Source organism: Macaca thibetana, chromosome 8 (genome assembly GCF_024542745.1).
Source record: "Macaca thibetana thibetana isolate TM-01 chromosome 8, ASM2454274v1, whole genome shotgun sequence".
Lineage (NCBI taxonomy): Eukaryota > Metazoa > Chordata > Mammalia > Primates > Cercopithecidae > Macaca > Macaca thibetana.
This window is the reverse complement of record NC_065585.1, coordinates 23,710,367-23,733,439: the sequence shown is the minus strand read 5'-3', so window position 1 is coordinate 23,733,439 and position 23,073 is coordinate 23,710,367. Positions and strand designations below refer to the sequence as shown.

The following is a 23,073-nucleotide window of genomic DNA, read 5'->3' as shown; positions in this document are numbered from 1 at the left end:
AAAGTAGGAGAGATCTATTGCACTATGCAGCCATCTGGCCATCCCTTCTTTTCCTGCTCCCTAAGAATATCTTTATTCCCCCGAGCCCCACCTTAAAGAGATTGGTGTGAGTGGGAAATACGTCTGAGAGATTTGTCTGGATCATTCTAATGTTCAGAAATTCTCTTTCCTTTTGACTAAATCTTCCTCTTGTACCTGTTGTGTGAATGTGGGGTGGGGCAAAGTGAGAGGTGTGTGGAGGACAAATCCTAAGGACTGTGACTCTGTTTTACACAAATAACATCTCAGTCCATGTTAACACACATATTCCTGTTTTGAGAACGCCACAGCCTTGGTGGCTTTCTTGGCTATTCCTTCCTGGCTTAATCATCACAGTTCCGTAAGTGCCAGAGAAGCATGCTGAACTCAGTGATTTGTGAATCCTATTCCTGTATACAGGGGCAAGTGCGGAATGAGGTGAATAGTCACTTGGGGCTACAATTGATATTTTATAGAGTATCTAAAATCAAGCACATCTTGCCACTTCTTTCTGAAATGGCTTACATCTTCCCTAATAATCTAGGCTGTAAAAACTTCACATGCACTCTAGTGTGAAAACTTGTTACTTGTTCTTATGAATGATTAGCCATGACCTTATTATTCCAAGAGAGCATTTATCCCTTCCTTGACCTAAATTACATTATGCATTACAAAGATTCCTACATTGACTAATAATACATGACATCCCTAAATGTCATCTCTCTAATCAATAGGCAATTCCACTGACCAAGAGAGATGAAGGGGAGATTTAGAGTTCACCTTGCCAGAAGTATTGATATGGACTGAATTACCCCCAAGAAGTAATGATGGCAGAGTTACTATTGACCTAGGACATTTGGTGCTATTGACCTAGGACATTTACAACATAAATTTCATACCCACGTAGCTTGCTATGTTAAAAGGGTTGAGTTGCTTAACCACCACTTGTCTTAGTTCAGGCTGCTATAACCGAATACCACAGACTATGCACCTTAAGCAGCAAACATTTATTTGTCACAGTTCTGGAGGCTAGGAAGTGGAAGATCAAAGTGCTGGTCAATGAGGTTTCTGGGAGGGCCCTCTTCCTGGTTTACAGACTGTCACCTACTTGCTGTATCTTCACATGGTGGAGAAAGAGATCATCTCTCTCATGTCTCTTCTTATGAGAGCACTAATCCCAATTCATTACGTTTCTACCCTTATGACCTAATTGCCTCCCAGAGGCCCTATATCCAATACCATTACATTAGGGATTAGGGATCGCATACAAATTTGGGGGGAACATAAACACTCTGTCCATTGCATGACTGGTTTGACAAATAATGAGTAAAAGAGCTATTTCGAAGGGTTTTCCCTGGAGTTGAGAGGGAGCCATCACTTTCCTCACTTTCATGGAGGTTTTGTGGTGTTGAAATGTTGGCCTTGGCTTTCTAAAAGCATTTGAAACTGTCACAGTGACCTGAAAGTCTAAACTTCTGATTGAATGATAGGGCGAGAGATGCTGTGGTATGTGGCCAACAGCACACACAGGAGATATTATGGCCACGAGGTCCCAGGGAGCTCATAGCTATCAACAGTTTCAAATATTTCAAGGGCCACGCCTCCTACTGCTTTTAATCTTACTTTTAAGAGTCCCAAACTTCTCAGAATTAGTACATTTTGAAGACAGCCCACAAGAAGACATTCTCCTTGAGCTTACCAGCTACATCTGCAATGTGTATAGGTGTTAAGAACTAGAAAATGAACTGTCTGGCTTTGGTATCTAAGAACAGAACATTTCTATTGAGACATTGAAGTGAACATGTGATCTTGATTTAATTCAACAAAATGAGGCCCAAGATTTTTACTTTGTTCTGTAGTTAAGGCTTATTTTAATTTCACTTCTAGTTACTTTCAGTCTGGATAGTCAAATAGGCTCTAGGATTAAAAAAAGTTGGTGTGACTCTAAAAAATAAATACCCACTGTATGTATATATGTATGTTAAGCATATACACACATTTGTGTATGTGCCCATCTATCTATGTATATAGATGCATGTGTGTGTGTATATGCATAGATATATCCTAGATAAAGATTTGAGTTTACTTGTTTTTAACTTTTTTCCTTGTGAAATTTAGTGATTGTATTTCTCAGACATACTGCTTTAAAGAATACTCTCTTCAGCTACAAAGAGTAACTGGTTTAATTCCTTGGTACTAATACTCTCTACTTTTAGTAAATCATTGGTTTGGGGTGTGGTGATCCATATCAACTAAAAATTAGGAGAGGTGTGTGGATGTAAGATGCAACTGTCATTCATTTCTTGTTGCTTAGGGCTTAAATATATTATACAGTTTTGCGATAATAAGTCTAAAGATATCCTATGGCTATTTAAGTAGCTGGTGATGAAAATTTGATAATAAAGCATATATTTAATTTAATTATCTCCAAATGTTTTTTATTATTTAGTTATCAAGAAAAAGTACCTTTGGCATGCAACCCAAACAGATGTATAGTTACGCTACTGTAGAAATATATTACATGTAAGACATGGAAAATGGAAATTTTAAATTGTGACAAAAAGATGAAATAAACAATATTACATAAATACTTTTATGGTACAAAAAATTTGGGTCTCAATATGCTATTAATAATTGCATTAGTCTGTGTAGAATTGCCTCACTCATGGTAGCAATACTGAGCTCTCGCTAGCTTATCAATACAAAGTTTATTTCTTGTTCACATTAAAGTCCAATGTGGGCTGTGCTTCCATAGGTTATTTTCTCTTGTGTAATTCCAGATGAGTTTATCTTATAATGTTGCCACATTTGCCTCCAAAGTCACTTTATAAAAGGAAAGTAAAATCTGAAATACTGCACATGAAGGTTTAAGAGCTAGGCTCAGAAATGATACACAACTTTCCAACTTACATTTCAGCACCCAGAATTCAGTCAAGTGATCCAGATCTTACTGCAAATGAGGCTGAAAAATGAAGTCTTACGTGTCCAAGAAAAAGACATAATAAGGTAAACACCATCACTTTGAAAATATTATTACTATATTATTAACGTGTTTTTTATTAACTTAATGTGAGCAAAAAAATTAACAAGCTTAAGGTTTTAAAAAAATATTGGTTTAATATACTATATTAGAGAAATTCCAAGATCAGGGTTTAAATTCTATTTATTTCTAAACTGTTTTTAAAGGCTGTGATTATTGAAAAATTTACTTTATGAAAATATGTAGATTCAAATGGGGGAAGATAATTTGAAAACTATATTTTGATGATTTATGGGCCTTAAAACTCTTTTGTCCAACCAAGGAGTGTATTTTAGCTTCTGACCATATTTTTGTAGGCAGCAGGCAAAATAAGTATTTCTCTAATTGAGATGAAGGAATTTCAAAAGTGATTCCTAAGCATTTATTTCACCTTGAGGGAAATTTTGCAAAGTACTTGTTTTAGTACTATATCTTAAAGCAATTGTTGGAGAAATTAAATAACTTCTTCTTAGTCATGATGGCATCATACTGTTATTTACTTAGAAACCATCAAGGCACAATATGTCCTTAGGAAGAGGTTCATAATTAATTAGAATAAACACAAATCCATAGATTAGTCTCCCTAATAATTTTAAATGCTTTCAGGTTAATGCCTTATTTTTACTTTGCAGCATGGCTAATGAGGAGCTTGTTCTATTAAATGGTTAGATTCTCTGTGTTCTCAATTTTGTTGGGCTTGCATTGTTAATGTTAACTTCAATCTGCAATTTCTTAATAGACACATTTTAAACCACTTACTCATTTTATTATCATTAAATTGTTTAAAACTAGATAATATAATTTATAAATTCACTTAGGTGAATACAAGTAAACTACAAATGATTGCTATACACTAAAAGAGAGAAAAATGAGTGAAAATTCCACTTCCAATCCCTACACATTTTGGGCATCCTACTCTTCCCTCTGGAGGTTGAGTGAATAATATGTGGCCCTCTGATACGTGGCCTGGATGAGATCTTCCATGTCCATCTATGTTTTAAATATGTATAAAATAATTGACTTTTGATTACAAATAAATACAAATAGAAGTTCTAACATTTTCTTCCTTTAACTCAGTGGGGCATCTTGAACATTCTCTGAGTACGTACACCCCACGGTTGAGGACTCAGCTTTAGGAACCAGCAGATGGGTATCTGTCTTAAAGGATAAAAGATGTTACAATGGATTAATCCCAAAAATTTTACACAGAAATGCTTGAAAAATAAACCAAACTGTTTGTTGTTGCCTATGTGTGAATATTAGTTTTTCAGTTTGATATTATTTTCACTACATGGTGTATCATAACTCTGTCAGAATTTAAGTATCCTCAAGTCCTAATATGGCCCTAGATCTTAGCCTGGGTGAATTATCTCTTTAGTGAAAAGTTTAAGGGAGGGGGAAGAAGCATAAGGGATAAAGCATGGGGCAGGTGTTGGTCAGTAAGGCTATTTTCTACCCAGGTATCAAAATCAAGGTTGCTTCAGCTTTTGACTGCCCATTCACGGACAAATTTTGTAAAAAAAAAAAAAAAAAAAAAAAAAAAAACAAGTGTGGTCTCGTGCTGTAACGTCCATCCAGCTTGATGTTAAAAAAGAAGTAACCATTCTTCATAGTATTCATGTACACAGTGAATTTCCTAAACTTCCAACTGGATTTTACAATACTTTGGGTAAAATGTTATTGTATCTAGTAAATATATTGTAGTGATTAAGACCGGGGGCCTTGAAGTTATAATTTATAGGTTTGAATACTGCCTTCCTATTTTGTATGTGCACAGTTTTCACAATTTATTTAGTGTTCTTTAGATTCAATTTTCTAGTTTATAGATTCATTTTGAGGGTTAAATAATATAATATGCAAGGCTGAGTACAATGCCTGCATACAATGTATACCTAATATATTACTTACATTATTGCTAATAGATCTATGATTAGTACTACTGAATAGGGTAGAAGAATATACATAAATACATAGATATGTATGGATAGATAGAAAGATTCAAAAATTTTATTCTATTCAAAAAATTAAGTATCTTGATTCTTTCTTAGGCCATTCATACTGAAATCCTCTAACGCAAATGATATCTGTTGTCTCTCTCATACTTTACAAATCTGAGTGTAAGGGTATGGATGTCCAAGTGTGGGTCTCAGTTAAGATGTTGGAAGGTTCTGCTAAGACCCTGGAGTGTTTTACTTTTTAAGTAACATCGTTTATATGTGTATTTTTATGTATTTATTTATTTTGATTTTTTACCATAATATTCTAGTGTGTTTTTTTATAGTGAGCCATTGATAAGACATTCTGGATTTTAGTGTAGAATGTAAAAATATGAGAATGAAAAATTGTCCTCTTTGTATGACAGTCTGGCCTATGACTCATGGTCAGTTTTGAAGCCAATTTAAAAAAAAAGAAAGAAAAACAAAGGACTGAATTCATATTTGGACTGTTGCATTCTGGGCGTGGTCATGAAGCTTCACAATCTTTTAGGTTAGATTACTTACTCTGTCCTCATTTCCCCATGCTCTGTGTTTCTCAGAAGGAACTTCTGGATGGAAAAGGCTTTGGTCCATATCAGTGGCATGTTTGTTTATAATGATTAATTTAAATGAGCGGACAGTGATTGAACACCTATTATATGACTGAGTCTGTGCTAATTTGTGGGACACAAAACAAAGAACCAAATATTAGATCAGCCTTTTAAAGGCTCAAACTGCAGTTGTAGAGAAAGAAGAAAAAGAGAGAAAGAGAGAGAGATCAAGAGTGGGAGAGGGAGGGCAGGGGAGAGTCAGGGAGAGAGAAATACGGAGGGAGAGGGATCCCAAATGACTTCCACAGAGATAAGCATTATAACAGCAGAACAAACAAATTTCAACAGAAGAGGAGGAGCTATGAGCTAAATAGCTTAAGCATTTGAAAGCTAGGATTCTTTTCTTGAACCTAATTTATAGCTACCTATTTTATAGGTAATATATACTATATAGTACCTGTATTATAGGTAACAATACAATAATTTGCTACTCAATTTTGAAACAGTAGTGGGACACACAAGTTTTCCATTTCTTATTTCTTTTATTTTTAAATTAAAATTATTTATTAACTCTTAAAGATGTGATGTTACAAATAAGATTACACCTGCTGGGTTTGCAGTGTATCTCCCTGCTTTCAATATGCCTGCCTGGTTTTATACACACTATTAATGAAGTTCTTTTACATTTCCCTTAGAACCCTTCTAACTTAAAGCAGACAGAAGGCACTGGGACCTGGACTGAAGATACATTAAGGGCAGTTTCCTGGCAGCAAGTGGGAGTTACTTTGGGAAAGAATGGGTCAGAGAAAAACTCTGGCAATGGCTGCCTAGGCAGAGTGGGAAACAGGCCATCAGGATATGCATTTATATATTACCATTTTACAGATGAGGATACTGAGTTCCAGGGAGGAAGTGCATTGCTCAGGTTCATATGACTAGGCAGTTCAGAACTGGGATCTGAACCAGGTATATCTGATTCCCAAGCTGGTCCTTATTTTTATCACCTCCTTGCAACAAATACCTCTCAATAAAGACTTCTTGGATATTGAATTGTAAATAACTCTTCGTGTTCTATGTAAACTATGTTTTTGTAGATGATAATTTATTATGAATGAGTTATTAAAGATTGGCAATAACAATTTTTTAAAAATTTAAGTAGGATTCCATCTATTAGGAAGACAGGCACAGAATCTAATTTAATGGAAAGTTTAAGCTCATTAGGTCCAGCCTCCTTAATCAGTCGATGCAGTCCAGAGAGGTGATATGTCTTCTCTTTCTTGGCTACCTTGTCACAATGCTGGTATAAGAACCTCGGTCTTCTGATACCTAATCCACCAGTTTGCTAGCACATCTTCTTCCTGCAGTCTTTATCTGGTAGTTGTAGCAGCAAAGTTAAAACAACTGACAGTATTTCTATCTTTCTTAAGCATTTCCTTGGCTGAATAGGTCTGTGCATTTATGAGCAAGTTAAGGTTCTATTCTGCAGAATTGTCTTCACCCTTTATTTATGATTGCTTGGAAGCAATGTGTAGATAGAAATTTTATAGCACAGTTTTCCAAGATACCCATTTCGTACTACACACCACTCCATGGATTTGACTGTTTTAGGTGAACATAGGGAAGTACAATATATTCCTTAACAGCAAGCATTTTGCACTACACCACCAGTATTTGAGTCCTGGTACACCTCACTAGCTATCTGACCAAGTTAAAGAACTCTGTGTATCTGTTCCTCATATCTCAAATAGCGGGGTTGTTATGAAGATGGAAAGAGATTGTTATGAAGATGGAAAGAGATAATACATGGAAACATAGATTGTGTGTATACTGAGTCCATTCTTTCTCATTGATGAGTCATAATTCATTATATTCATTAACCTATTGATTGGCACTTAGGCTATTTCTAGTTTTTGGCTATGATAAAATTGAAATGAACACTTTTTTACAAGTCTTTTTTGTGAAAATGTATTTCGCATTTTTTGAGGAACTATTTAGGCGTAAAATGTTTTAGTTATAGGGTAGGCGTATACTTAACACAACTAAAAATAGCCAGATCTTTTCCCAAAGTGGTTGCTTCATTTTGTATTTCCACAAACAACATAGGAGAGTTCAGCTGGATTTGTTAATTTTCTCTATTATATGAATATTCTTCCTTTTTGAGACAGAGTCTCACTCTATTGCCCAGGGTGGAGTGCAGTGGTGCCATCTTGGTTCACTGCAACCTCCATGTCCTAGGTGCAAGTAATTCTCCTGCCTCAGCCTCCTGAGTAGCTGGGATTACAGGTGCCTGCCACCATGGCAGGCTAATTTTTGCATTTTTAGTAGAGACAGGGTTTTGCCATGTTGGCCAGGCTGGTCTCAAATTCCTGACCTCAGGTGATCCACCCACCTCGGCCTCCCAAAGTGCTGGGATTACAGGCGTGAGCCACCACACCTGGCCTGAATTTTCTTTTTCATTGATTTTTGCTATTGTCTTCAGAAGTTTCTTCCTTCTACTTGTCTTGGGTTATTCTGCTCCTTTTTTTTTTCTTCTTCTTCTTCTTTTTTTTTTTTTTTAATTCTAGCTTCTTAGGGTGGCATCTTAAGTCTCTGATTTTAGATCTATTTTAAAAAGTGTGTAAAGCTATACAGTTCCTTCCTTTTAAGTAGTGCCTTAGCTATATCCCACAATTTTTGTTTTGTTTTGTTTTGCTTTTTGTTTTTTGAGATGGAGTCTCTGTCATCCAGGCTAGAGTGCAGTGGTGCGACCTCGGCTCACTGCAAACTCTGCCTCTTGGGTTCAAGCGATTCTCTTGCCTCAGCCTCCCAATTACAGGTGAGCACCACTATATCCAGCTAATTTTTGTATTTTTAATAAAGACGGGGTTTAGCCATGTTGGCCAGGCTAGTCTGGAACTCCTGACCTCAAGTGATCTGCCCAGCTCAGGCTCCCAAAGTGCTGGGATTATAGGCATGAGCCACCACTCCAGGCCCCATAATTTTGATGTGTATTTTCATTATTGTTTAGTTGAAAATACTTTCTTATTTTTCAAAGCTAATTTTTTTATTTTGGGAAAATTTTGATTTACAGAAAAATTAAGAAGATAGTATAGAGAGTTATACAACCCACAGTCAGTTTTCCCTAATATTAACTTCTATGTTAATAGGTAAATTTGCTACAAGTATTGAACCATTATTGATACATTATTGGCTAAAGTTAATCCTTTGTTCAAATTTCCTTAGTTTTTACCTAATGTTATTTTTTTGTTCCAGGATTCCACAGGGTCAGGTGCAGTGGCTCTTGCTTGTAATCCCAGCACTTTGGGAGGCCAAGTTGGGCCGATCACTGGAGGCCAGGAGTTCGAGACCAGCCTGGCCGACATGGGGAAACCTCTTTTCTACTAAAAATACAAAAAGTTAGCCCTATCTCTAGTAAAAATACAAAAATTAGCCAGGCGTGGTGGCGCATGCCTGTAATCCTAGCTACTCAGGAGGCTGAGGCAGGAGAATCGTTTGAACCCATGAGGCAGAGGCAGTAAGTCGAGATCGCACCACTGCACTACAGCCTAGATGACAAAGCTAGACTCTGTCTCCAAATAAATAAATAAATAAATAAATAAATAAATAAATAAATAAGAAAAGAAAAGAAAAAAGATCGATCCCACGGGATATTACATTACAATTAGTAATCATGCCTCTGTAGAGTCCTCTTGGCTGTGGCAGTTTCTCAGACTTTTCTTACTTTTGATGACCTTGACAGTTTTGGGGAGTACTAGTCAGTTATTTTACAGAATGTCCATGATGGAGATTTGGCTGACATTTATCTCATGAATAGACTGAACTTATACATGATTTTTTTTTTTACTAAAAGATTCTTTTTAAACTTGCTATATACTATCCAAATATTTTGGATTATTTCCTGAATATACACTTAATAATTTCTAATTCAATTTTATGGGTAAGTAGAATATACAATTAATAATTTTATTTTTAAAAAATTATTGAAATGTACTATGGCCCTTGTATAATGCCACTTTTGAAGAGCCTTTTTAAGTACATGTTTAAAATCTTGATGAATGTGCCATGAGCAAAGGAGAAGAGCATGTATTCTGCAATTACTGACTTTATTGCTGTGTAATTATTGGTTAGGTTCATATTAATATTGTTCATTTTACTCTGTCTTTACTAAAGTTTTTTGTCTGGTTGATTTGTTGGAAAGGCATAACAAAATCTCCAACTATGACTGTAGATTTTTCTGTTTCTTTCCGTTTTTGAAGCTTTGGTATTAGAGACACAAACATTGATGATCTGCAATGAATAGACATCTTTATCACTATGAAGTATCTCTATTTTAATTTTGTAATCTTTTCTGCCTTGAAATGTATTTTACCTGATATTAACAACACAGCCACTCCTACATTCTAATGCTAACTATTTTCATGGTATATATATTTTCATTTCATTTGTCTTTTTAAGTAAAATGTATCTCTGATAGAGTAGATGGTGCACAGTTGGGTCTTACAGTTTTATGCATTGAAATAGTTCCTGCCTTTTAATTGGAGTGCTTAGTCTATTTAAATATAATCATTTGAGTTTCAGTCTACTATTTTATTATTTATTTTCTGTTTCTTCTTTCTAATTTGTATTTCTGTCCCTGTTTCCGGCTTTGTTTTGAATTATTTACATATTTTTATAATTCAATTTTAATTTATCTGCTACTTTTTATATATATTTTTTCCATTATCCTTTTTAGACTACAATATGCATCCTTAACTTTACAGTCTAATTAGAATAAGTGTTGTATTAATTTCACATAAAATATGAAAAAGCCTGTATATGTTCATTTACCCTCATTCAACCTTTATGATATGGTTGCCATTTGTTTTACTTTTATGTGCTTTAAATCTCCACAATCCAATATTATAATTTTTTCATTAAAATACTATTTTAAATAAATGAAGAAGGAAAAAGTAGTCATTCTCATTTACTGCGAAATTTACCCTTGCTGATGCTCTTTATTCTTCCCTGAAAAATGTCATTTTTACCAGGTATCACCTTCATTTGGTCTGAAGAAATCCTTAAGTATTTGTCCGCTGACGAAAATTCTATTGTTTTAATCTAAAATTATTCATTTCTCCTTACTTCTTGAAAGACATTTTAGCTAGATTTAGAATTCTGGATTGATTTTTTTTTTCTTTCCACACTTTAAAGGTGTGGTCCCATTGTCTTCTCACCATAGTTCTCTTGAAAGGTCAGGGATAATCCAAATCATTGTTTTCCTGTATTTGATCTGTATTTTTGTTTTCTGGCTGATTCAAGGTCTTTTCCTTGTTTTTGCTTTTCAGACTATTGACTATGCAGGGTCCAGGTGGGCCTTTCTTTCATTTTCCTTTTTTTTTTTTTTTGAGACAATGTCTTGCTCTGTTGCCCAAGCTGGAGTGCAGTGGCGAGATCTCGGCTCAGCGCAACTTCTGCCTCCTGGGTTCGAGCAATTCTCTTGCCTCAGTCTCCCAAGTAGCTGGGACTACAGGCACAGGCCACTATGCCCAGCAAATTTTTGTATTTTTAGTAGGGCTGGGGTTTCACCATGTTGGCCAGGCTAGTCTCTACCTCCTGACCTCAAATGATCTGCCTGCCTCTGCCTCCCACAGTGCTGGGATTATGGGCGTTACCCACCATGCCTGGCCCTTTCACTTTCTTAATTAGAATTCATTGAGTTTCTCGATATCAATCAACAAATTGGGTTAGTGTTAAGCTATTCTCTGAAACAAATTTTTTTCATTTTCCTCTTCTTCATAGACTCCAAATATATATATGACACATTTGTATATTGTCCCTGAGACTGTTAATTTTTAAAAATGGTTTTCTCCTCTCTGTTCTTCAGGCTGAATAATTTATGTTAATCTATCTTCAAATGTGTTCACTCTTTTCCTTATCTGCATTCACTCTCAAACAGTGAATTTATTTCAGATATAATTTTTAATCCTAGAATTTCCATTTGGTTCTTTTTATAGTTTTTCTTTGCTGAGATTTACTATATGTCTTTAATTGAAAGCATTGCTTCTTGTTTTTCTTTATATCATTGAGTATAATAGTTACTTCAGGCTGGGCGCAGTGGCTCACGCCTGTAATCCCAGCACTTCAGGAGGCCAAGGCAGGCGGATCACCTGAGGTCAGGAGTTTGAGACCAGCCTGACCAACATGAAGAAACCCCATCTCTACTAAAAATTACAAAACATTGGTTGGGTGCGGTGGTGCATGCCTGTAATCCCAGCTACTCAGGAGGCTGAGGCAGGGGAACTTTTGAGCCTGGGAGGCGGAGGTTGCAGTGAGCTGAGATCATGCCATTGCACTCCAGCCTGGGCAACAAGAACAAAACTCCATCTCAAAAAAAAAAAAAAAGTTACTTTAAAATACTTTTCAATAAACTTTAGCATCTAAATCATCTCATTATCTTTCTTTGGAAAATGAGCCACTTTTTTTTATTCCTTATATGTTGAGTAATTTGGGATTTTATTCTGGAGATTTTAAATATTATAAAATGGTAACTCTGGATTTCATTGTATTCCTCAAAAGAGTGTACACTCTTCTTTAAAGAGGTAATTAACATAGATGGAACATAACTATAAACTCTGTCTCTTCTATAGCAGTTCAAATTTAAGTTATTTTATCCTCAAATGGACTCTTTTGAGTCTTCTTTATTTCATATGCAGTTCTGAGATTAGTCATAGATTTGGGCAAGTTTTTTGTTTGTTTGCTTGTTTGTTTGGAGACAGAGTCTCACTCTGTCGCCCTGGCTGGAGTGCAGTGGCACGATGTCGGCTCATTCCAACCTCCACCTCCCGGGTTCAAGCGATTCTCCTGCCTCAGCTTCCTGAGTAGCTGCAACTGCAGGTGCACACCACCACGCCTGGCTAATTTTTGTATTTTTTTAGTAGAGACGGGGTTTCACTATATTAGATAGGCTGGTCTTGAACTTCTGACCTCATTATCTGTCCGCCTCAGCCTCCCAAAGTGCTGGGATTACAGGAGTGAGCCACCGCGCCCGGCCAGATTTGGGCAAGTTTTATATACAGATTATGGACCTTCTTTTGTTCTCCCTTCTGGTATTTCACCTTCAGGCTCCAGCAGCTGTGATGTCTTAACTTTGTCCTCTTGGCAGAAAAGACTGTTGATTCTCTATCCAAGTTTCAGCTACTCTATGACATGCCAACTGTAGCATTCTCCTATGTCCAAAGAAAAGAAAGAAATCCCAATTTGTATCATTGATTTCTTCCAAACCATTAACCTCTACAATTATCTTACTTTTCTTCATCCTCCTGTGAATTCTGATAGTTGTTTTTATATTTTCTCCAGAAGTTGTAGTTGTCATCTGTAGGATGATCTGTGGCTTGGGATATTATTTGCTGTTATGGTTCAGCTCTGTGTCCCCACCCAAATCTCATCTCGAACTGTAATTCCTGCTTATTGGAAGAGGGCCCTAGTGTGAGGAGATTGAATTGGGGAGCAGTTTCCTCCATGCTGTTCTCATGATAGCAAGTGAGTTCACAGGAGATCTTATGGTTTAAAAGTGTGTGGCAGTTCCTCGCTCTCTCTCCTGCTCTGCCATGGCAAAAATGTGCTTGCTTCTTCCCCTGTGCCTTTTACCACAGTTGTAAGTTCCTGGGGCCTTCAAGCCATGCTTCCTATTAAGCCTGCAGAACTGTGAGTCAATTAAGCCTCTTTTCTCCATAAATTACCCAGTCCCAGGGAGTTGTTTATAGCAGTGTGAAAATGAACTGAAACACTTGCCCATGCCAGGATAGCTTTTGATTGCCTTTTTAATTACAAATGCAATATTCTGTGATGTCTGTCTGAAGCATATTTTGAAATTTTACATGGTAGAATTGTGAACCAAAACAAAACACAGATTTACTGGTTTTTAATTTCAAAAGCCAGAATCAATGAATTGCTTTTTGGATTTTTTTTTTTTTTGGTTGTTTTGTTTTGTTGTGTTGTGTTGTATTTGGTCATCAGGTTAAAGATTTCCTAAGTAGGATTAGTTGAATAGGAGAGCAACACACAGAGGAGAGGAGTTTACCTCCCGAGAGACTGTCAGGCTCACTCACTTTGGCAACATCTATCCTCAAGGGCTAGGAAGGTTTACAGAGGTTGTATTATTGCTTAGAATCTTTCCGAGCTATTGACATCTCCCCTGTACAACCTGGAGCAAGTTGCTTTACCCCTCTGACCACAATCTTTCTTTTCTGAAAAATCTCAAATTTCTTTAATTCTTAAATTTCCAGTTTGCATATCATTTCTGCAGAGAGAACTGCTGCTACCACTTCATCAGAAGTTCATTTCTATGTTACCTTGCCACCGTATTATTTTCTTTCATTCCACTAATCACAATTTGAACTTTTTATTTATTGACCTATTCCATTTTCAGTGTCTCATTCCTTCAATATACTGTAATATACGAGGACACATTTAATGAATTTTTAATACATCTAATGTCTACTCCAGGGCTGTGACATAATAATAATTGTTATCATTTGTTGGGTATTGATGATGTGCCAGACATTTATCTAGGTATTTGTATGTAATTCTCCCAGCAACTTTATGAGGTAGACATAATTATTTTTATGCTTATTTCACAGGTGTGGAAAAATAAGAATGTTCAAAACAGTAAGTAACTTACTCCAAAATAAAAGCTAGAATAAGGTGCAGATAATTTGACTCAACATGGTTCTCTTAACTGCTTCTTAGAAATATTCTATATTAATAGGAATGTAATAAGTGCTCAAATATTATTTTTAAGTGAATAAATTAGAGCTTAAAACTAATATTTTGAATTTTTAATAAATAATTTACATGCCTTTATCTAATGTAATTCTCTTGGCAGTGCCATGACATAGAAGCTATTATAATTTAATTCGACCTACTATGAAATGTTAAATGACTGGACCAAAGTCGTAGAACTAATTTGTATAAGGGTTAGAATTTAAATACATGTCTTCATTGCTAACCTTTCTCAGATAATTTTTAAAAGAATGAAATAAAGAAAGATTTTGAAGTTTCTTCGTAAAATATAGGACAACCTCTGGTAGAGAATGCTCATGGAATAGTGTCATAGATTATCTGTGATGGGAAGGAAACATCACTTCAACTCTTCACACCGCTCAATATCCCGTTCTTTGCATTGAGGGCTTGCAACTCATTAAGAGTTGAAGTTTATTTAACCATTTCTCAAATCCAACCTTGCTTTTATGACCTGTTTGACTAACAGGACAATGAACAATGTGACACAAATAAAGCCTTGAAAATCACTTGTTTGTCAGAAATTGTCTGGTTGTTGCTCTTAGGAATACTGCAACCATCACCATGTGAATAAGACTGGGCAATGCTGTGAGATAATGGGAGATACATGGCCTTTTACCACTGACATGGAATCAACCACCAGACCTAGGAGTAATGGCATTTTGACCCAGCTGAGCAGTTAAGTGGGCACAGACTAGAACTGCTTAGCTGACTCAGAATTATCAAAAACAACATATTTTGTTGTTTAAGTCAAAATGTTTTGGGGTGATCATGACACAGTAAGAATTAACTGACACAGTTCCCGCTTTTGATTTCCCTATAATATTCTCTTTTGCTTTATACCACTGGATAAAAGTTCCGTGCTGTGGCTGTGGCTGTGGCTGTGGCAGAGAAGGAGGTGGTAATAGTGAAGATAAGACAAGCAACTGGGATCAAGTTGCCCAGCACTATGCAATCACCTTATTTACTTTGTATTTTGAGGGAAGGAAATATTAAATCAATTGTGGCTAAACACAGTCTACACTTAACAGCAAATATTTATGTTGTAGATAAAATATTTTTTGGTGATGGCTTTTTACTGAAGAGAATGTTATTGAAGATCTTTTCTTCTATTATTTAAACATACTGCTTAGCTTATTTTGTAAAACTTCTTGGAAAGAACCTTAACTACTTCCCATGCTAAACTCGTTTGGCAATGTAAGCCTCATTAAAGAATAGATGTTAAGGAACATTTCTATTATGCTTCCTCCAGGTCGTTTGGTCTAATCCTCTTCTAACCATAAAACATCTAATATAAATGCAAATATTTGTTATTGCTAGTAACTCCGGATAGACTGTATTTAGTAAATGGCAGGCATTGCCAAGAAAATTGTGGTGAGCTCATAAATTCAAACATAGTTGACTTCCATCAATCGAAAATAAATTGGCTATGTTTATCATACAGGAAAAAAAGCCGATTTAAAATACACAATACTTAGTGAGTTATAGACTTTATATTTATGATTGTATGAGGCAACTCATTCAGACCCCAAATGCCAGGCTTCTTTCTTCTTAGTCTACTCTTAGTCTACTTAGTCTACTCTTTTGTCTTTGACAAAACAGCATTCACCATGCACATGGAAAGAACATAAGGCTTAGTCAGAAGAATGCTGTTTGATTCTCAGTACTAGAATTAACCAGCTATGTATTGTAGGATAATTAGACAACATGATATATTGACAAATGAATTTTTTCTTAACTCTAAATAGTAATTATTGAACATTTGCTATGTGCCAGCCGCTGGTAAGTAAACTTTACATAAGATATCTCATTAATTCTCACAGACACCCTTAGATGTAGACTTTGTCATTAGTCTCACTGTACATATCAAGAAACTAAGGTTTGGAGGGTTTAGTTAACTTGTGTAAAGTGCTAAACCTTGTGATTTGTAGAGCTGGGATTCTGAACAGATCTGACTCCAGAGTTTGAATTTGTAATTATTCTCCCATGGTCCCTCTCTACACATACTACCTCCATTTCAGTTTTCTTTGGAATCTTCCTCATTTTCAACATCAAAGGATTATAAAAAGGATAAAATGAGGATGCATATGAAAGAGTTTATGTACTTTAAATATTAATATTCATTTAACAAATAATTATAAGCAGATACTATGCAAGTAGCAATTGTCACATTGGATTTCAACCAACCCAGCATATGGATACAAACTGTGTATGGATATAGGAAATGTGCTAAAAGTCAGACTTGTCCTCTCTGACACCAAAGTTAAAAAGTTAGCAATGAATCCAAAATATTTTCTTTTTTTTTTTTTTTTTTTTGAGACGGAGTCTCGCTCTGTCGCCCAGGCTGGAGTGCAGTGGCCAGATCTCAGCTCACTGCAAGCTCCGCCTCCCGGTTTCACGCCAGTTTCCTGCCTCAGCCTCCCGAGGAGCTGGGACTATAGGCGCCCGCCACCTCGCCCAGCTAATTTTTTGTATTTTTTAGTAGAGACGGGGTTTCACCGTGTTAGCCAGGTGGTCTCAATCTCCTGACCTTGTGATCCACCCGTCTCGGCCTCCCAAAGTGCTGGGATTACAGGCTTGAGCCACCGCGCCCGGCCGAATCCAAAATATTTTCATTACCTTTAATATCTCCGTCAATCATCTGTGAATGTACATGAATATTTTCAAATTAGTATGTGTATCTTCATTTTGTACCTCTGGGGTAACAAGTTCCATATGTTTGTTCGTAACTGAGTTGTCCTTTTGTTTGTAGCTTGAAGTCCCTCTCAATTTTCAGACAATGTTTCTGGTATTCTGAAAAGTTATGAATGGGTTTATATTCAACTTACTCAGACGCTTCATGATTGTATAAGCTCCAATTATATCTTTCTATGTCTTTGTCTTCCCGTGTTCCCAATCTGAAGAGTCATGACATTTTTGAGACTCTTTTTAGAAATATTAAGTATTGTCTTATTGTCTATGTGATTCCAAACATCTGGCTGAAAATGAAATAAAGAAGGGAAACATCACAAATACAGCTGTTTGGCATTAGGTAACTGAGTTTCTAGTTCTCCTTCAGATATTTAGGGGCAGAGAATATGTGGCCATATCTTTCTCTTTTAAGGGTTAGTAAATGCTACAAGAAGGTAATAAGGCTCAGAACCGGTAAATCAGGATGTTGTGGTATCAACACATCTAAAGAGGTGAGGATTCCATTTCTTTAGCTTTGAAACAATGAGATAATTTTCCTCTAGTGACTTGCAATGGCAGAGAACTGATAATGAGTTTCCAAAAAGGAAGCCTCCAAGAGCATTTAGTAACCAGACAGGGGCTTTGTTCTTGCTGTGGTAGGTTTTCAAGTTAGGACATCCTATGGTTTGGTACGGATTAGAGGAAGTGGCCAAGAAGAACTATTAATGAAATGCTCTTGAAAACTCTTTTGTCAAATGAGACTATGATTGTCTATATTCAGTCAGTTGTACAGTCACAGTACTTCTGAGTGTACTGCATAAGCAATCTTACAAGATAAATTAGCTACAACATTTGGATAATGGAAGAAAAGGGCCATTATAATGTTATATACAATGAGCAAAGTACTGCAGTTTCTAATTAAGGGCCCAAGGCAGTTGTACAATGAACTATTTGTTGTACTTTTAAAATAAAATTTGCAATCTTTGAATAAATGACTTACGGCCATGTAGTAAAAACAGATATTTATGGTGGGACACATGGATTGCATTATCTTTTCTAAGGCTCACTTGCTCCTGCATACACCGGTCTGCTTGGTACAGCCGGGAAACAGGAATCCAGGTGGCTTGGCAGGAAAGACTCTGATCTACCTTAGCTGGCAGTAAGCCAAGTGTCATTCTGACAGAAATCCTTAATTCAGATTAGCTGTTGTCTGGCAGGTGGTGCCTTCTGATTTTGAAATGTCAGAGACACCAAGGACAAGGAAATCCCAGTAGGGCATGGGGAAATATGTAATATGTTAAGCAGGGTTTCTTGAGTCATGTTATGCAACTACTCACTTCCTCAACTTTACCTTCAGGGGAAATTGAAAACCTTCCTCATGCATGGATACATCACTTAAGGACAGGATAGCATGTTCATATATTTCAACCCCTTTAACAGTTCTAAGTCATTTGGAGTTTCCATTTACTTGGATTTGGCCAGAAACAACTTATTGGTTCTCAGAAAAGAATGTCTTAAGGATCCACAAAGGAGGCTCAAGAGGCTTCTTGGACTTCAAACCTCTCTTACAAAATATTTTGATGAGTCAAGTGTAAGTGAATCAGATACACAGAGGCCAAATTTTTCTTGACAAACATGAGCTTAATAACAAGAGGGAGAAGAAAATGGTGGGGAGGTCTTAGGAAAACGTCTACTGAGTTTTGCTGATCACAAACTGTTATACAAAAATTTCTTAATACATGAATGCAACTACAGCCAGGGTCACTCAGCACTGCTATTACTCCAGCAGGAATTCTGACCATATTTGGTTCAGTTGCTCTTTAATATTTGCCCAAAGCAAGTTTGATATCATGACCCCCTAGGACAGTTCTGCATAGTAATTGATATGACTTTGGCTGCAGTTTTTTTTTAATCAGAATACTTTCTATACCTTTCTTGCTTAGTAATTGTGAATATAATCACATCTAGAATCCAGGAGGTACAAGTGAAGATACCAGAAAACACTCTGTAGAAGAGGATGCTTACAATGAGTTTAAAGGATATAAAGGATTTAGCCACGCATAAAAACATGATCAAATCAACAGGAAAAAAATACTTCAAAGCATAAAAAAAAATGCATGGGATACTTAGGAAATTTCAGATATTCTGGATTTCCAAAATGTCTAACCTGAAAGGAAGTGGAAGGGGATAAAGTTGGAAAGGAAAGCGGGGCTCAGATCATGGCAGTATTTTGAAAATGATGATTAACCTCAGAAACATTGTTATGAGGAAAATGAGTGATTATACTATTAATATGTATCATGCTGACTGCAATGTGGAGAATGCATCAGATGGGGTTCAGCCTACAGGCAGAGTAAGAAGTTTGAGTGATGTTGCAGTATTCAAAACAAGAACTGACGAAGCTCTTAAAAGATGGCCAGAGCAGTTGAGATGATATGGCAAGATGTGAAGACTAAAGAGAATTTCTTGCTCCCCTTATGATAATAAAAGCTTACAATCATGGAGAAGGAGTGTCCAGCCTTCCAAGAAGCACAGACTCTGGAACACAGGTTTTGGGTCAGGGTTCAAATTCCACCTCCATTACTTACCTGCTGTGTGAGTATAGATAACCCGCTTCATTACTCTGCCCCTTAGTTTCCCCATCTGTCAAATGGGGAAAAAGAAAAGATTAATGCAAAGATGAGGATTAATTGCTTTAATGTGTAAAGCATTTGAAAGATAGTATCTGACAAAGAGTAAACATATTCATGCTACACAGAGATATGATAGCAAACTCTTTGTGGGGAGGGGGTGTAAATACATTTTTCATTTTTTAAGTTTTAAAATATATTTAGTGGGATGAGTGCAGTTGTGTTACATGGATATTTGTATCAGAGTCAAGTGTGGACTTTTAGTGTATCCATCACTTGGATACTTGGATTGTAACCTAGGATTTCATGCGTTACCCACACATTTAATCATTAAAATAAATCCATGAGAAACTCACGATCATCCCTATTTTACAGAGGATGATAGTGCAGTATAGAGAGTTTACATTGCTTTCCCACCGTCACAGAGCTGGTAAGTGATGAACGTGTAATGTAATTCCAGAGCCCCATGCTCCTAACATTTTGTTACAACTTTTGTGAAAATGCAGGCATCCTTGCCTCCAAATAAAGAATATTTTTAGTTTAAGGGAGAAACTGATGATGATGTAGAGTATACGGTGCATTGTCTCCTGTTTGTGCTCAGGTGAGAGTTCATGCAGCAGTATTCTTTGTGGAAGATGGTTTGGTGTTTGGTGTACAGCAGAAAGTAGAGAACTTAGAGTTTAGAATACATAATTTAAACAGCAACTCCCAGGTTATGGTTATTCCTTTGAGAAGGGTCTTCATCTGTGTGTGGCTGAAGATGGAAGATAATCAAGTGAGGGAAAGCTCTTTGTAAATGAAAACATGCTAGATAAGCATTAGTTATTGATTGTCTCCTTGAAGTGAGTGAACTAATAAAAGTCATCCAGGTTCATGACTCCCTTTTTCTCAAACCATAAGTGAAAACCATTCCTTTCTAACATCATTGACTCTATGTTTTCAGAAATAACATTGTCACCTTCTGTCATATAAAAGTTTGAGGCCAGGTATGGTGTCTCATGCCTGTAATACCAGCACTTTGCGAGGCCCAGGCAGGTGGATCAGTTGAGGTCAGGAGCTTGAGATGAGCCTGGCCAACATGGTAAAACCCCGTCTCTACTAAAAATGCAAAAATTAGTCAGGTGTGGTGATGTACACCTGTAATCCCAGCTACTCAGGAGGCTGAGGCAGGAGAATCGCTTGAACCCAGGAGGTGGAAGTTGCGGTGAGTCGAGATTGTGCCACTGCACTCCAGCCTGGGCAACAGAGGGAGACTCCACCTCAAAAAAATAAATAAATAAAAATAAAAGTTTGAGAAGTTAATTCAGTCTTGCTTCTTACCTCCTTCTAGCCAGTTCCACTTTAGCATCATGACACAAGCATTATTTTATTAATAATTCATGTGTGGAAGAAACTAAAGCTTCTTCCAGGCAGGAGGAGACAGCAGTTAGGCCAAGATAGAACAACTCAGAATTTCCTAAACTAGGATCTTTGGTCCTCTGGGGATCCCCAGGCATATTCCCAAGGGTTCATGAGATTTTTCAATTTAGGAATTTCATATCAATGGTAATCTAAAACTATTTACATAAGCACATTTTTGAGCACCTGATGGCAATCTCAAAATCAATAATTGCCCTTATATGGGGGAATCTTAATAGTGGGTTTTGTTTTTTGTTGTTGTTGTTGTTGTTGTTGTTTTGAATATGTTACACCCAAGTAGTTCTACTTTATCATGGGCTTAAGGGAAAAAAAAATGGAGGGAGAATTACTGTGTAAATGGTGAATTTCTGCTAAGTGAGGGCCAAATGACATCATGTTATGGTTTTGCAGTAGTTGGAACAGAGGAAAGTGGTGGAAAAATTGACTGATCTCATGGCACACAGATGTATGGGTATGATGACCGCAAGAGAACTTGAACCTTAACTGTGAGTATGATGTTCATTTGTGAGTGGTTTTTAGTTTCAAGAGAACAACAACATCCATCACGTTAAATAAATGTTAGAAAACTGAATTTTACTGTGTTGCATCTTTCATCTGCATTTAATTAGTAAATGTGTTTGAATGTTAAATCATTTACATGCATAAGGAGTTATAAGTAGGTTTTGATTTGCACATATTTTAGCAACATGCTAATAAAAATCATTTAAGGCAACACTGGTGTTAAACATAACTTTTGTTTCTTTTAAAAGGTATCTGTTAATTACTCAGGTTTGAAAATTGCTCTCGTTCTGTCGCCCAGGGTAGAGTGCAATGGCACGATCTCGGCTCACTGCAACCTCCGCCTCCCGGGTTCAAGCGATTCTTCTGCCTCAGCCTTCTGAGTAGCTGGGATTACAGGGGCCCGCCACCACACCCGGCTAATTTTTGTATTTTTAGTAGAGACAGGGTTTCACCATGTTGATCAGGATGGTCTCAAACTTCTGACCTCATGATTCACCCATCTCGGCCTCCCAAAGTGCTGGATTACAGGCGTGAATCACCGCACCTGGCCTGGATCTCACTTTTTAATGGCTGATTGGTACTCCGTTATGTATATATGTACTACATATCCGTTCATCTGTGTGTTTTTTTCTTTTTTTTTCTTTTTTTTGGCTGGAGTGCAGTGGCGCGATCTCGGCTCACTGCAAGCTCTGCCTCCCGGGTTCACGCCATTCTCCTGCCTCAGCCTCCCGAGTAGCTGGGACTACAGGCACCCGCCACCACGCCCAGCTAATTTTTTGCATTTTTAGTAGAGATGGGGTTTCACCATGTTAGCCAGGATGGTCTGATCTGACCTCGTGTTCTGCCCACCTCCGCCTCCCAAAGTGCTGGGATTACAGGCGTGAGTCACTGCGCCGGGCCCCATTCATCTGTTGATGTACACTTAGGTTGCTTCTAAGTCTTGTCTATTCTGAACAGTGCTACAATAGACAGGGTAGTGCAGATATCTCTTTGATATACTATTTCCTTTCTTTTGGGTCTATACCTAGCAATGGGATTACTGGATCACATGGTAGTTTTATTTTTAGTTTTTTGAGAAACATTCATACTGTTCTCTCTAGTGGCTGCACTAATTTACATTCCTACCAACAGTATATGAAGGTTCTCTGTTCTCAAGATCCTCTCTAGCATTCATTATTGTCTATCTTTTAGATAAAAGTCATTGTTACTGGGGTGAGATGTTATCTTATTGTAATTTTGATTTGCCTTTCTCTGATGATCCATGATGTTGAGCACCTTTTCATATACCTGTCTGCCATTTGTATGTCTTCTGTTGAGAAACATCTATTCAGATTTTTTTGCCCATTTATAATCAGACATTGAAAAATGTTGACATTTTCTTACTGGGTTGCTTGAACAGAGCTCATTCTTAACCACTTGATTATGTGGACTTTCAAACATCCACCATAATTTCTTATAGATCTTTACATTACTTACTTCACATGTAGCTTCCCCGGGTTGCTTTCTGAATT

General features: G+C 36.8%; 1 long non-coding RNA gene across 1 annotated transcript; it reads left to right on the top strand.

Moving 5' to 3' along the window:
* Window positions 1-2,934: 2,934 nt before the first annotated feature.
* LOC126961366 (uncharacterized) lies at window positions 2,935-21,639 on the top strand. The gene is made up of 3 exons (XR_007728281.1): window positions 2,935-3,024; window positions 14,183-14,210; window positions 21,452-21,639. It is a non-coding gene; the product is annotated as an uncharacterized LOC126961366 (long non-coding RNA).
* Window positions 21,640-23,073: the final 1,434 nt, after the last annotated feature.